We start from the raw sequence: 14649 nt of genomic DNA, 5'->3' as shown, positions 1-14649 counted from the left end.
TATTACTCAGAAACTTAAAAATTAATCAAGTACCATGGAAGAACTTAATATTAGATGGTGGAAAGAAAGCCAGACACAAAAGAGCATAAATTTCATCAGCCCATTTGTGTGAAATTTAGAACAGACTAAATTTCTTTGGAAGAAATGATGCTAAAGCTGAAACATCAGTACTTTGGCCACCTCATGAGAAGAGTTGACTCATTGGAAAAGACTCTGATGCTGGGAGGGATTGGGGACAGGAGGAGAAGGGGACGACAGAGGATGAGATGGCTGGATGGCATCACGGACTCGATGGACGTGAGTCTGAGTGGACTCCAGGAGTTGGTGATGGACAGGGAGGCCTGCCATGCTGCGATTCATGGGGTCACAGAGTCGGGCACGACTGAGTGACTGAACTGAACTGAAACTAACGTATAGCCACAGACAGTAGAATAGTCACTATTTGGGGCCAGAACTGGAGATGGTGGTTAATTTTAAACAGACTTAAAGAAACTCTTGCGTGAAGAAAGTGTTTTATCTTTTAATTGCAGTGACCAAAATACTTAAAAGTATACATTTTATTTATTTTTTGCACATTATTTTATTTATATCCCCACTGTCTAATATGTACATTTATGAACCTCCCAAAAGCAGTATTCTTTTTGCAATCTTGGAAATTTTAAATACTCTAAGTTACTCCTGAAGATTCAAATTGTCAGATTCTTCACCAACAACATCCTTAGGTCATCTTTGTGCTCCCAGAAAGTAAGTAATCAACAGGCAGCAGTCTATGCTTCAAGTGTCGTCCTTTGACCTGTAAAGCTGATGATGCTTACTTGATCTCTGCGAAGTTGTTCACCAGACACAGTAACCAAGACCTAAAACTTAAGTGGCATTTTGTTTCTGCCGTTGACTGGCTTTCACACCATGACAAGGTAGGCATACGTGGAGTTATACAGTGAAGCCTTTCCCTTCCACACATATGGAAACCCTACTCCTATTAAAAATTCCCTAACATACAATCCATGGTCAATCAACTCGAAAGCCCTCACACCCGTCGCCTCATCTGCCAGTGCGTGGACGCAGACCTGGGGCCGCTGCTGGGCCTCCCGAGAGCTCACCGACAGCGTGGTGGAGGCCGGGCCAGACCACTGCCCTCAACTTGCTCAGGGCCCACATGCTTAAATGGTTGTATTTATTATATGTAAATTATTTCTCAACACGGTTGATTTAATAAAAGGCAAGAAATATATTGTTTTTTAAATTGAGAAAATGCAAAACAAAAAAGACAAGAATTCAGTAATCAAGTTGCTGAAGCATCCAAGCTCAAAGCGGGTGAAATAAGCCCTTTGTGGGACATATGGAATCTATGATTACATTGTCCAGCAGAATTGTCTGTGATGATGTAAATGTCCTCTGTCTGGACTATCTGACATAATAGCCATAAGCTACTTTTGACTATTGGCACTTAACTGTTATTAGTACACCTGAAAACCTTGATTTTTAATTTTAATTAATTTCTATTTCGATAGTTCCATGTGGTTGGTAGCCACCATACTGGAAATCATAGTTCTTCATATGCAATTAAAGCTATTTCCAGTTTCTTCAGGAAGAGAAATTAAAGGAAAATAGTAAAATCCACTATGTGTATTACTTATATTTAGTTGTACGCAATAACATAACATTCTCTAGAAAGCCTTCATTTTTTTAAATTTAAAATCACTTAAATATTATTTTTATTTTAGAACAAGAATATAATATGACATCCTTTGAAAGAAAGAATATATGCTACATGCCCTGTCAACATTCTTGCATCTTCTCCCTTCCAAAACTCTCATGCTGGAGGGCTCAGAAAATGTGGTTGGTAAGATAGAAAGAAGGAGTAAAACAAGGAAAAAGCAAGGAGCAGACCATAACCCCCATCTTCTCCTCAAATACCTGTCTGAGTATTACTAGTGCCTGAAGAGGTAAAGACACACAAATACAAAATAAGACTGAATTTTTCTCTTTTTTTTCTGTTGTTTTTTAAATTTATTCATTTGTTAACTGAAGGATAATTGCTTTACAGAATTGTGTTGTTTTCTGTCAAACGTCAACATGAATCAGCCATAGGTATACATATATCCTCTCCCTTCTGAACCTAACTAGTACAAGAGACTGGGCATTTTTACAACTAAACTACAACTCTGATATTTGACTTCAAAGAACCAGAGAACAGTTTCAAGAAATGTTGCAAGGACTGCTTGAGTTTTTTTCCCCAAGGGCAGAACTGTATAGAAATTATTTAAAGGGAAAATAAATTATGAAAATTAAGTCCCTTTGCAATTACACGTGTGAAGAGATTTAAAGAAAAATTATAGAAAAATGAACTACATACATCACCCACTATAGTATTTTTTGCAGCAAATAAAAATGTGTGTCCAGTATCACTGAGGAATTGTTTCCAGGAAATTGAAACTATAATGAGGGCCTAATCAAACCTGCTGCATCAGTGTGAAAAAGAAAAGTTCTGAGCATAAACCTGAAAAACTTTAAGGAGGACAGAGCTGCCTTTTAGAAAAGAAAAACAAGACCAGGAGAATCAACTGTTTTCAACATATGGTAAATACATTTGACCCTGCAAAGGGCCTCAAACAAAACAGACAATAGGCAATGTTAAGATCCCTAAAAGGAGTTTTAATCTGTTCCAAGACTCTGTGCTTCAGACCAGGGAAATAATATAAATAAAGAGGCATTTACGAAAGTGTGCTCCTGTTCCAACCCAGGAGACAGAGTATGGAAGGAAAGATGATTGGTGAGAGGAAAACCTCTAAGGAAGCTGCTAGAAGAGTTTGACAAATACTGCAAATGTGCTGAAACCGTAGTATTTAAAGCTAGAAGGAACCCCAGAGAGTTTCTTGGCCAGTATTTTCCTTTTGAAGTCAAGCAAGGAAAACAGGTTTATAAAATGTAACAGACGTTAAAACTCAGATGTGCAGCAAAAACTTAAGTTCCTTATTTTGCCTAAAAGCAATCTGTCCAGCTTCCTTTTTCTGCACGTAATACCTAGCGGGTTTCTGAGAGATTTCTGATCCAATCAGGTCATTTAACATTCCCTTCAAGTAATGCTCAGTCTTCCATATGGATAAAAATTCTGTCTCACAAGAGCCTCTTATCTTACTCAACCCCCAGTGATGTCATATCATTTTAGGCATTATAGTCTCTTGGTGCTGGGATGAAGTGGCCACCAGCCTCACGCCAGTCCTTGCACTGGTGCTGCTGGTGTCTAAACTGAGGTCTCCTGTCCTCTGAGTGATAGTTTGCTGCCCTGGCCTCTGTTGCTACAAATTACAGCCAGAAAACTTATGGTCTATTCCTTTGGCTTGAATTTTGTTCCCAGAAGAAACTAGCTTCTTTCTCTTTCCAATTCAGCTTTCCCGCGATCTTTATTGACTTCACACTTGTGGTTTTCCCTACTGCCTCCATACAGTCCCCTGGCCTGATGGCTTCTTCTCAGCCCCTGCTGCGGGGTCAATCACCTCACCTCGCTGTCTCTCATGTTAGTGTCCAACCTGCTCCCTTCTCCGTGTTGATCAGGACCTCTCTGCTCAGCCTCCTTCAGTGCTGGTCAGGACAGCAAGGAAGAGTCACGTGCCACTGAAATCCTGGTTGCCCAAACTCTCTCAAAAGCCATGCGAGGGAAAATCAGGCCACGTATTTACCTGGCTCCATATTCTCCCTCTTGTTATCCCTTCTGTGTACCTAAGCTCAAGGCCAAAAGGGGGGTTAGCTCTTCTTCTATTTTCCTAACTTCATTCCTCTCTTCTTTCTGACTTGAGTATCTCTGTTAACATTTAGAGGAGACTAGGGGAACAGTCACTAAACACTATGACAAGAAATACACATACCTAAGGACTCCAGGCTAATCTTTAAATAATAAATGGACTTGAAGGGTTCAGTTCAGTTCAGTTCAGTCACTCAAGCATGCCCAACTCTTTGCGACCCCATGAATGGCAGCACGCCAGGCCTCCCTGTCCATCACCAACTCCCAGAGTTCACTCAAACTCATGTCCATCGAGGCGGTGATGCAATCCAGCCATCTCATCCTCTGTCATCTCCTTCTTCTCCTGACCCCAACCCCTCTCAGCATCAGAGTCTTTTCCAATGAGTCAACTCTTCGCATGAGGTGGCCAAAGTACTGGAGTTTCAGCTTTAGCATCAGTCCTTCCAACAAACACCCAGGACTGATCTCCTTTAGGATGGACTGGTTGGATATCCTTGCAGTCCAAGAGATTCTCAAGAGTCTTCTCCAACACCACAGTTCAAAAGCATCAATTCTTCGGCACTCAGCTTTCTTCACAGTCCAACTCTCACATCCATACATGACTGCTGGAAAAACCATAGCCTTGACTAGGCGAAACTTTGTTGGCAAAGTAATGTCTCTGCTTTTAAATATGCTGTCAAGGTTGGTCATAAAATTTCTTCCAAGGAGCAAGCATCTTTTAATCTCATGGCTAAAATCACCATCTGCAGTGATTTTGGAGCCCCCCAAAATAAAGTCTGACACTGTTTCCACTGTTTCCCATCTATTTCCCATGAAGTGATGGGACCAGATGCTATGATCTTCGTTTTCTGAATGTTGAATTTTAGGAAACTTTTTCACTCTCCTCTTTCACTTTCATCAAGAGGCTCTTTAGTTCTTCTTCACTTTCTGCCATAAGGATGGTGTCATCTGCATATCTGAGGTTATTGATATTTCTCCTGGCAATCTTGATTCCAGCTTGTGCTTCATCCAGCCCAGCGTTTCTCATGATGTACTCTGCATAGAAGTTAAATCAGCAGGGTGACAATGTACAGCCTTGATGTACTCCTTTTCCTATTTGGAACCTGTCTGTTGTTCCATGTCCAATTCTAACTGTTGCTTCCTGACCTGAATACAGGTTTCTCAAGAGGCAGGTCAGGTGGTCTGGTATTCCCATCTCTTGAGAATTTTCCACAGTTTACTGTGATCCACACAGTCAAAGGCTTTGGCATAGTCAATAAAGCAGAAATAGATGTTTTTCTGGAACTCTCTTGGTTTTTCTATGATCCAATGGATATTGGCAACTTGATCTCTGGTTCCTCTGCCTTTTCTAAATCCAGCTTGAACATCTGGAAATTCACGTTTCACGAGTTGTTGAAGCCTGGCTTGGAGAATTTTGAGGATTACTTTACTGGTGTGTGAGATGAGTGCAATTGTGCAGTAGTTTGAGCATTCTTTGGCATTGCCTTTCTTAGGGATTGGAATGAAAACTGACCTTTTCAGCCCTGTGGCCACTGCTGCATGTTCCAAATTTGTTGACATATTGAGTGTAGCACTTTCACAGCAACATCATTTAGGATTTGAAATAGGTCAACTGGAATTCCTTCGCCTCCATTAGTTTTGTCTGCTGTGATGCTTCCTTTTCTTTTTTTTCATAGTGATGTTTCCTAAGGCCCACTTGACTTCACATTCCGGGATGTCTGGCTCTAGGTGAGTGATCACACCATCGTGATTATCTGGGTTGTGATATCGTTTTTGTATAGTTCCTCTGCGTATTCTTGCCACCCTTTCTTAATATCTTCTGCTTCTGTTAGGTCCATACTATTTCTGTCCTTTTTTGAGCTCATCTTTGCATGAAATGTTCCCTTGGTATGTCTAATTTTCTTGAAGAGATCTCTAGTCTTTCACATTCTATTGTCTTCCTCTATTTCTTTGCACTGATCACTGAGGAAGGCTTTCTTATCTCTCCTTGCTATTCTTTGGAATTCTGCATTCAAATGGGTATATCTTTCCTTTTCTCCTTTGCTTTTGGCTTCTCTGCTTTTCACAGCTATTTGTAAGGCCTCCTCAGATAGCCATTTTGCTGTTTTACATTTCTTTTTCCTGGGGACAGTCTTGCTCCCTTTATCCTGTACAATGTCATGAACCCTGTCCATAGTTCATCAGGCACTCTGTCTATCAGATCTAGTCCCTTAAATCTATGATAGCTTTATGTTATTTTAAAAGAGTTTTTAATAAATTACTTTTGGGAAGTAACATGCTGAGAGAAATATGGAAACTCAAATATGGAAACATTTTATTCATCATAGTATAAAAATAAACTTTTTAATGAAATCATTATGAACAAATTGGCGAATATTCTAGGAATTTTTTCCAAGATTTCTTACCTTCTCCCTCAGAGAATTTATCTGATCTGGTGTCTTTAGAATGCCCAAATCCTTACCGTCAGTCCAATATTTATAAAACTCTATAAATTTTAGGTTGGAAAAACACAATTTGGCTTTACAACCAAGTACAATCTGCTCAAAATTTGTAAAGGGTCTGTGACATTATTGCTTACTCCTCAGGAGAAGAAAATACAATCAGCTAGAGCTCCTAATCCTCACACCTCAAAGACATACGTACAGTGATCATTAATTGGATCATTAATGAAAACAACTGCTATTCCAATCTGAACTGAAGATGACTGCAACTGGGAAACTTTAACTTCTAATGACCTGCCAACATTAATGAGTTTTTAGCAATTCTAAATATATCTGAAAACTGAAAAGAAGATATTATTGCATTAGAAGCTAGATTTCATCAACACATTTTATCTCTCATTAAATTTCATGAAACCTGGAAATACTGTGAAGTATTTTGAATTGTGAAAACACCTTCATCAGGGGAGGCAAACCGGTCTATCTATTCTAATGAACAAGATGACAGAGCCGTGGACAGATGTGAACTCTTATGGACCTCCTGGTTCTCCGGGGCATGCCCCAAGTCTGTAAATTCCAGCCCCAAACGTTGCCTAAAGAAAGCATAATGTTGTAAAATGTGTCCCCAGAGGATCACTCTGTGCTTAACTACAGGTTCACCAGCTTAGCAACCCCAGGCCTAGGAACTCACCAGCACAGACCGCAATAGCACACACCCAGATGGCTTGGTCCTTCAAGCTAAAATACACACAGTCAGAGCAGAATGCAAGTATGTGGTATGACTCAAGAGTCACTAAAATGGTTTGCAGAGGGACGAAAACAGATCTAGTAAATAAAATTTTTATTTCTAGTTAAAATGTCAAGATGATTGAAACTACCAAATTTGAGCAAAACCTCTGCCGGACCAAAGAGGAAAGGTAAACTTGACTGTCCACATGTCCTAATGGAGAAAAGACCCCAAAAGCAGGGAACAGAAGACAAGTTAGAATTAATGTGAATAAAGTCAAATCTTGCTGCTGCTGCCTAGCAAAGCAGGGCCATGGGGTTGGAATAAAGGAAGGGGGAAAATAAGGTTATGAGGTAAGGGCTACAGACAGAAAAATCCGGCATAAAAAGTTGGGATAATAAGCTATCCAAATACTTACTGTTGGCTGCTTTGCTCTCAAAGGTCACAGGAGCATGTGGTATGGACTATGCTTTCCTGTATCCAAGATTGTTTAATGATCTAAATAACCAGTTTCCAACTGTAGTCTTTTCTTTATAGTCTAAATGAATACACACACAAAAAAAAGGTATTCAGTACTTGGAAGCCATTTCTTGGATTTATTTAACAAATTGAGCCATTTATAACAAAGTAATAAAGCACTGGTAATTGATTTTTGGAATTCATTAAAACTGAACTATTGCCATGCTCTGAAACCATCACCTGGGGGTAAGATAATCACTGTATTGATAGAAGCTAATTTCTTAAAGTAATAAAGTTTTCCTTTTGGTCAAGTCTGTTTAGTTTAAATGTGAGTTTATTAAAGTTGGCTTAACAGGTAAGTCATTAGGAAAATTGGTGGTTGCTATTTTCAAAGATTTTTTTTTAAACTACTTTGAAAGTAACACATGCTCTAAGACTCATATTTGGTTGGATCTTTTAAGACAGATTGAGGTTTAGATCTGAAATGGAGGTAGGATGGTAGGACATTCCCTGTGTTCTATATACACCATCTGACAGACATGCTCTACAGGACATTCCGTTTAGACTTGAAAAATTTCCTAGGTGGCATGACAGTGAGAACTATGGAGAACATCCCTGACTTGTGGCTATCATCCCACTGATGATGACAAACTTTAAATGCGAACCTGTTTCTCTCATGTCACAAAAGTAATGAATTTGGTAGCTCCTTAGACAAAGGCTGATGGTTCAGGGTCACAAAAAGCAGAACTAGGGCGACTGGGGTGATATAACTTGTTGTTGATGCTGTTGCTAATAGGTCACTAATTTTTCCATTTAAACAGATACGGTTTCCTCACGTTAATTGTACATCTCAATGTTACGAAGTTTGACATCATGTTGAAATGGTGTTCCCATTAGGTAACTAGTCTATGTAAGTTATTGATGCTCAGCTGAGATATTAGCTTAATCTTTATTAAAAATTTCCTTGTCATGTCAGTACATTATAATATTCCTTCATTCCCATTTTAAAACTGAAATAATTTGAGAAAATTTAATACTGGAAAGTACAGAACCACTTTTACTTTTATGTATCAGGTTATAAGATGTCTTAAAAGTTAGGCACTGAGCTTGATTCAACCACTCAAAATTCCACATAAACCTGGAAAGAAAAATTTGCAAATGTGAAAAACCAATGCAGTACCAAGACAGAGTTTGTTTACAACTCTGTTGATAGATCTTGGGATTCCAACAGAACTAGAAATTCATGTAAAAAAGTCAGGGAATACTTCCTCAAAAATGTCGTACTGACTTTGACCATACCCTCAACAGTCCAGGCACTGTCCCTCTGTGCTCTTGGTTGTCTCAAACTTCAACGTTCACATCAAATGATTATCTCTCCCTCTTCTCTAACTCTTAAAAACAAAATCAGGGTTTGCATTTTCCTACCTCTAATGGTAAAGACTGTGTCTTCCTTGGTCCTTCAACTTTACAGACCAATGTGCTTCCACATCTCCTGATCTAAAGAAGCAAACCATCTGAGTTTACCACCAGGAGAGTAGTCCCACTCCCTCCCATCTCTTCCAGACTGAAAACTGCTTGGACCAAGCGGTGCAGCAGAGTGGGGGGAAGGAAGGGGTAAGACAGAGTGAGAACTCACTGCAGTGTTAGTAGGAGTCATTAGCAACAATAAATCTCACTTTTCATGTGGCCCAATCTGCTGAGAATCACTTAAAGCAGCAACTATTTTCTAACCCTGCTCAGAAGTTTTGTTTAGCATCCTCTCTTTTTATTTGGTCTGGTCATAAATTATTTGCTCACCTGAACAGCTTAAGTACCTACCTTGAGAGTACTGTCATCAAGCAAGAGGAATTAATTTAAGATATTCCATATCTATCAAAAAAAAAAAGGAAGTGGGGTACTGTATACTAGTTACATCTGGGTTGCCCTTGTAGTCTTATTACTCCTGTTTGCTAAACAGAACTCTACCACCAATGAGAAATATAATTGTAAGAATAAATAGACTAAAATAAGTCCAATTTGCTCCCAATTAGCAATGTCAATTTAACACCATATGTGTGACCCTGGAACTCACAGTCTCCCACATTTGGGACACATTTTTTAATTCTTCCAAATTTTTTACAGAAAAATACAAAAAGAAGTTGGTTCCAGCTGGGACTTCACTCCCTATGTGTAAAGGTACTACGATTTTCCAGTCTTGGGTCTGGCAACATTGATGTTTATTCATAACATTAATTGTAAATTAAAACTAATAACAAAGTAGGATTAGACAACATTTTATAGTAAATGAAAATTTTCATACTTTAAAGGTTTTACACAATCCCATTAATTCATTTTTAAACTATTTTCATCAGCTTAAACACTGGCTAGAACTACAGAGACCTATCTTTCTAGCCTAACTATCTGCTTAAATTTTACAAGACTTTCATTTCCACCCAGAAAGGGAATGTGAGTCATTGTCAAAGCAGCATCTGTATAATGTCTGATGGTTGACAGGATGGGTTCATGGCTTAAGGAATGTTGTTTACAGCAGAGAGATTTGAAGTTGGATTCCCCTGGACAACAGTGATGCAAACAAACTCCTAATCTACCAAAAAACATTAGTCATAAAGTGATAAGAGGTTCTTTTAATAACTAGTTCTTACCCCTCCATTCTTATAGCTTCTCTTTGGTCTGCCATTCCTAGAATGCCGAAAGAAATGAACTTTTATGCAAAAAATCCCTCAATATTTCTCAGTTACAGTGGCAAGAAATATTATTTGACCCTTCAAGACACGTAAGGCCTTCACCACACACTAGCTCCACACTGCCTGCCTGCTGTTCATGCATGAAAAGACATTCTGTCCACTTAATTTTTGCTCTTTCTCAGCCATATTTTTTATATTTCCCCATGCTGAGTAGGCAAGTTCCCTTTGCTGAACTATATTAATCAGAAACTATATTAGGCCTCCTCTTGGGCACACCTCCCAATCACAAGCAACCAATAAGCAATCCTTAATAAAGCAAAGATTGATAAGCAACCAATCCTTATAATTGCTACTAGTCATTACTGAGCTTCTTTTTTTTCCCAAAGGTTTATCCCTCTTATGGAAAAGTTAAGTTGTTCCTAGATAATGTCAAGCTTAAAGCAGCTGCAGAAGGTGATTCTCTAAGAGAGATATTTATGTGATAAGACTAAGGAATATCAAGAAGCTTCTAAAAAAATAAATTCCTTTAAGGTTCTTCATACACATGTTCTTTAAAACACAAATAAGCGTGGAAGGGTTATGCAATGGATAAGATGATCATGCCCCCCCAGACTTTATTAATTTATGTTGAAACTCCTAATCCCTGACGTGATATTAGTTGGAGATGGAGACATTAGGAGATAATTAGGTCATGAGTGTGAAATCCACATGATGGGATTGGTGCCCACATAAAGAGAGACAAGAGAACTTGGTTCCCCTCTCTGTTCTCTGCCATATGAAAACACAATGAGAAGATGGTTGTCTGCAAACCAGGAAGAGGACCTTCACCCAAGAATCCAACCATGCTGGCACACTGATCTCAAATTTCAGTCTCTGAAACTGTCAGATACACAGGTTTGCTGTTTAAGCCACCTAGTCTAAGGTATTCTGTTATAACAAAGCAAACTCAGCAAACTAATCACATGACAAAGTCAGAGAGTCATAAAACATCTTCCTCTTTTACAGGCTTGTCAGGCACAAAGATTGAGAGTCAAGGAGGTAGGGGGAAAGGTGTCCAACAAAATGAGATGATGCTCACAGAAAGCTGCTGCTGCTGCTGCTAAGTCGCTTCATTCGTGTCCGACTCTGTGCGGCCCCATAGACAGCAGCCCACCAGGCTCCCCCGTCCCTGGGATTCTCCAGGCAAGAACACTGGAGCGGGTTGCCATTTCCTTCTCCACACAGAATACCTAGTTAAGAAATGGTTCCCATCCCAGATAGTCACATTTTGTTCATGATACTGAACCTACTCTCAACTACACTGAACAGTAACTAGTCTTGATTTACACACTTTATTTTAGTCACTCATTTTAGGTCTGTCTTTTCATGAGATGGTTTATAGCAGCTCCAGAATTTGTTATTCTCTTAGAGTACAATAAGATGCTGACAAGTTCTATGTCATACTTTTTTGAACACTTTTTAACATCACTTAAGATTTTTCCACACTTTTCATCACTCTATGAACAATGCTAATTTTTACATAATGAATTAGAATGAAATGAATTTATAAAGAAAAGCATAATGTAGACATAAGCTGGAAAGCAATGAAAGAATTTTCATCAATTAATAGTTCCAATTTTACGTTACGATTTGTATACTAAGCTTTAGTCTCTTCTATTTTCCCAAACCACTTCTAGGTGAACACTTGTTCTTCATCACACACACGATAAAAGTATCAATTAGCTCCAAAAGTTCTCCTTTGGTTTTTATCTTAGAGATGCCAGGTGCAACTTGGAATTTCTTGTCGCTGCTAAATTATTTGTTTTAATTAACAGTTTTAGGAAAATCTCTAAGTAAAAGTTGAGCAAAGGTAGTATAGAATGCCATTCTTAAGAGGTTATTGGTTAATTTCATAATTTTGCATGAAAAGTGGTAGCTACATGATTTGTTGCTGTTTTGTTGGCATTTAGAATATGCTAGTAACAAAGAATATATATAAAACATCTACTAGATAGGAATTAGAATACTTGAGTGAGAAATATACTCAAATATCTCTTTTTGATATTTTGTCCTGCTATAGGATACTTTATCACCATTTGGGCCCAGTTTCTTACTGGCATCAGCTTTGTGTGTGTTAGTAGCTCAGGCATGTCCAACTCTTTTCTACCCGATAGACTGCAGCTTGCCAGGCTCTTCTGTCCATGGAATTCTTCAGGCAAGAATACTGAAGTGGGTTGCCATTCCCTTCTCCAGAGGATCTCCCCCAACCCAGGGATAGAAGCTGGGTCTCCAGCATTGCAGGCAGATTCTTTACCATCTGAGCCATCAGGGAAGCTTTATTAAACTCTTTAAAATTTAAGAAATTTATAGATATGTTCTTAATGGTAAATGTTGCTGTTATTTAGTCACTAAATTGTGTCTGACTCTTTTGCAACCCATGAACTATAGGCCACCAGGCTGCTCTGTCCATGGGATTTCCCAGGCAAGAAAGTTGGAATGTGTTGCCATTTCCTTCTCCAGGGGATCTTCCTGACCCAGGGATTGAGCTGGTGTCTTTTGCATTGGCAGGAGGATTCTTTACCGCTGAGCCATGGGGAAAGCCCAATAGTAAGTATACTAGAAGAAAAAGCTAGTGTGTGATGTCAGATTATTTAAACCTCTCTCATTCTCAGTTTGCGCCTTTCTAAAATTTTCTTTCTTTTGTAGAATACCCCACTAGGGTACATGCAGTAAATTTGGAAACCACTAATACAGTAGAAAGAAATGGGCTTTTCCCCCCCTCTTTCTCTAGAACTATGTCTCACAGATACAAGGTCCATAATTAGCATATAATTTCAAAAGCAAGATGGAAAGCAAGCTAGTAGATACAATAATTTGGGTGAAAGAACTCTTTGGAATAAAATAAATATCCCCAAATTGTGTATGTGCTTGTTATAAAACTTTTATAATACTTTTTGTTGTTGTTCAGTCACCCAGTCATGTCCAACTCTTTGTGACCCCATGGACTGCAGCACACCATGCTTCCTGTCCTTCACCATCTCCCAGAGCTTGCTCAAATTCATGTCCATTGACTTGGTGATGCCATCTAACGATCTCATCCTCTGTCGTCCCCTTCTCCTCTTGCCTTCAATCTTTCCCAGCATCAGGGTCTTTTCAAATGAGTCAGCTCTTCACATCAGGTGGCGAAAGTAATAGAGCTTCAGCTGCAGCATCAGTCCTTCCAATGAATATTCAGGACTGATTTCCTTTAGGATGGACTGGCTCGATCTCCTTGCAGTCCAAGGGACTCTCAAGAGTCTTCTCCAACAACACAGTTCAAAAGCATCAGTTTTTAGCACTCAGTCTTTTTATGGTCCAACTATCACATCCATACACGACTACTGGAAAAACCACAGCTTTGACTAGATGGACCTTTGTCAGAAAGGTAATGTCTCTCCTTTATAATATGTTGTCTAGGCTGGTCATAGCTTTTCTTCCAAGGAGCAAGTGTCTTTTAATTTCATGGATGCACTAACCATCTGCAGTGATTTTGGATCCTAAAACAATACAGTCTGTCACTGTTTCCAATGTTTCTCCATCTATTTGCCATGAAGTGATGGGACCAGATGCCATGATCTTAGTTTTTTGAATGCTCAATTTTAAGCCAACTTTTTCACTCTCCTCTTTCACTTTCATCAAAAGGCTCTTTAGTTCCTCTTTGCTTTCTGCCATAAGGGTGGTGTCACCTGCATATCTGCATAAAGTTTTATAACACTTTAAGTATATTATTACTTAAATATAATAAATATAAGTTATATAATAAATATAATATAATTATATTAAATATATAAATTATATTAAATATATAATATATTATTAAATATAATAAATAAATATAAGTTATTTATAATGCTATAAGTATATTAAAATATTTTGCATTTTTAGATGTTTTCAGATATATATCATTTTAGTAATTAATCACACTTTTTGCTATAATAAAATTGAAACAATCTAATTAGTTAATAGAGGTATAGTAGATATAAAAATTCATCTAATTATCCTCCATATAAGATACAATCACCATCTTGATCTCATGTAGAATAGAACCACAAGTGTGCAGTAATGAAAGGCACTCCAGTTAAAGATTAACAAAATCAATTAACCACATTATCCTTAGTTGTCCAAGTTTACGTATCAGTCTGAGCTGTTCTGACATAATGAAATGTTTGAGAAAATACTGCAAATTATAAAACATACATGGCAAGGTTCTGTATTTGTAAAACATCAATAATATATAAAATATATACATATAGAGTATCTAAAGAGATATGTACACGTGTGCTCAGCCGTGTCTGATTCTTGGCCACCCAATGGACTTTAGCCCACCAGGCTCCTCTCTCCATGGGGTTTTCCAGGCAAGAATACCAGAGAAGGTTGCCGTTTTCTCTCCAGAGTTTCTTCCCAACCCAGAGATCGAACCCATGTCTCTTGTATTGGCAGGCAGATTCTTCACCACTGAGCCACTTGAGAAGCCCTACAGAGATATAGTATTTGTACTAATAGTGTTTTTCAGATGCAGTTAAATGTCTTCACCATCTGAGCCATCTTGAGAAAGCCATATACATGGACAGCAGTTATTCA

The 14649-nt window shown here is 38.5% G+C and overlaps 1 long non-coding RNA gene across 2 annotated transcripts in view; it reads right to left on the bottom strand.

Annotated features, from left to right (window-relative positions):
* Positions 1-499: 499 nt before the first annotated feature.
* LOC132659193 (uncharacterized) overlaps positions 500-14649 on the bottom strand; it is a 41106-nt gene continuing 26956 nt past the window's right edge. Inside the window, exon 2 of one of the 2 annotated variants that reach the window (XR_009599305.1) lies at positions 500-7445. This is a non-coding gene — a long non-coding RNA (uncharacterized LOC132659193). Of the gene's footprint in view, positions 7446-9565; positions 13763-14649 lie in introns of those variants that run through there. The other variant, XR_009599304.1, reaches the window with a different exon arrangement.

Source organism: Ovis aries, chromosome 2, assembly GCF_016772045.2.
Source record: "Ovis aries strain OAR_USU_Benz2616 breed Rambouillet chromosome 2, ARS-UI_Ramb_v3.0, whole genome shotgun sequence".
In the NCBI taxonomy this organism is placed as follows: domain Eukaryota; kingdom Metazoa; phylum Chordata; class Mammalia; order Artiodactyla; family Bovidae; genus Ovis; species Ovis aries.
Note: the sequence above shows the minus strand (reverse complement) of the source record. Positions and strands in the feature narration are given on the sequence as shown.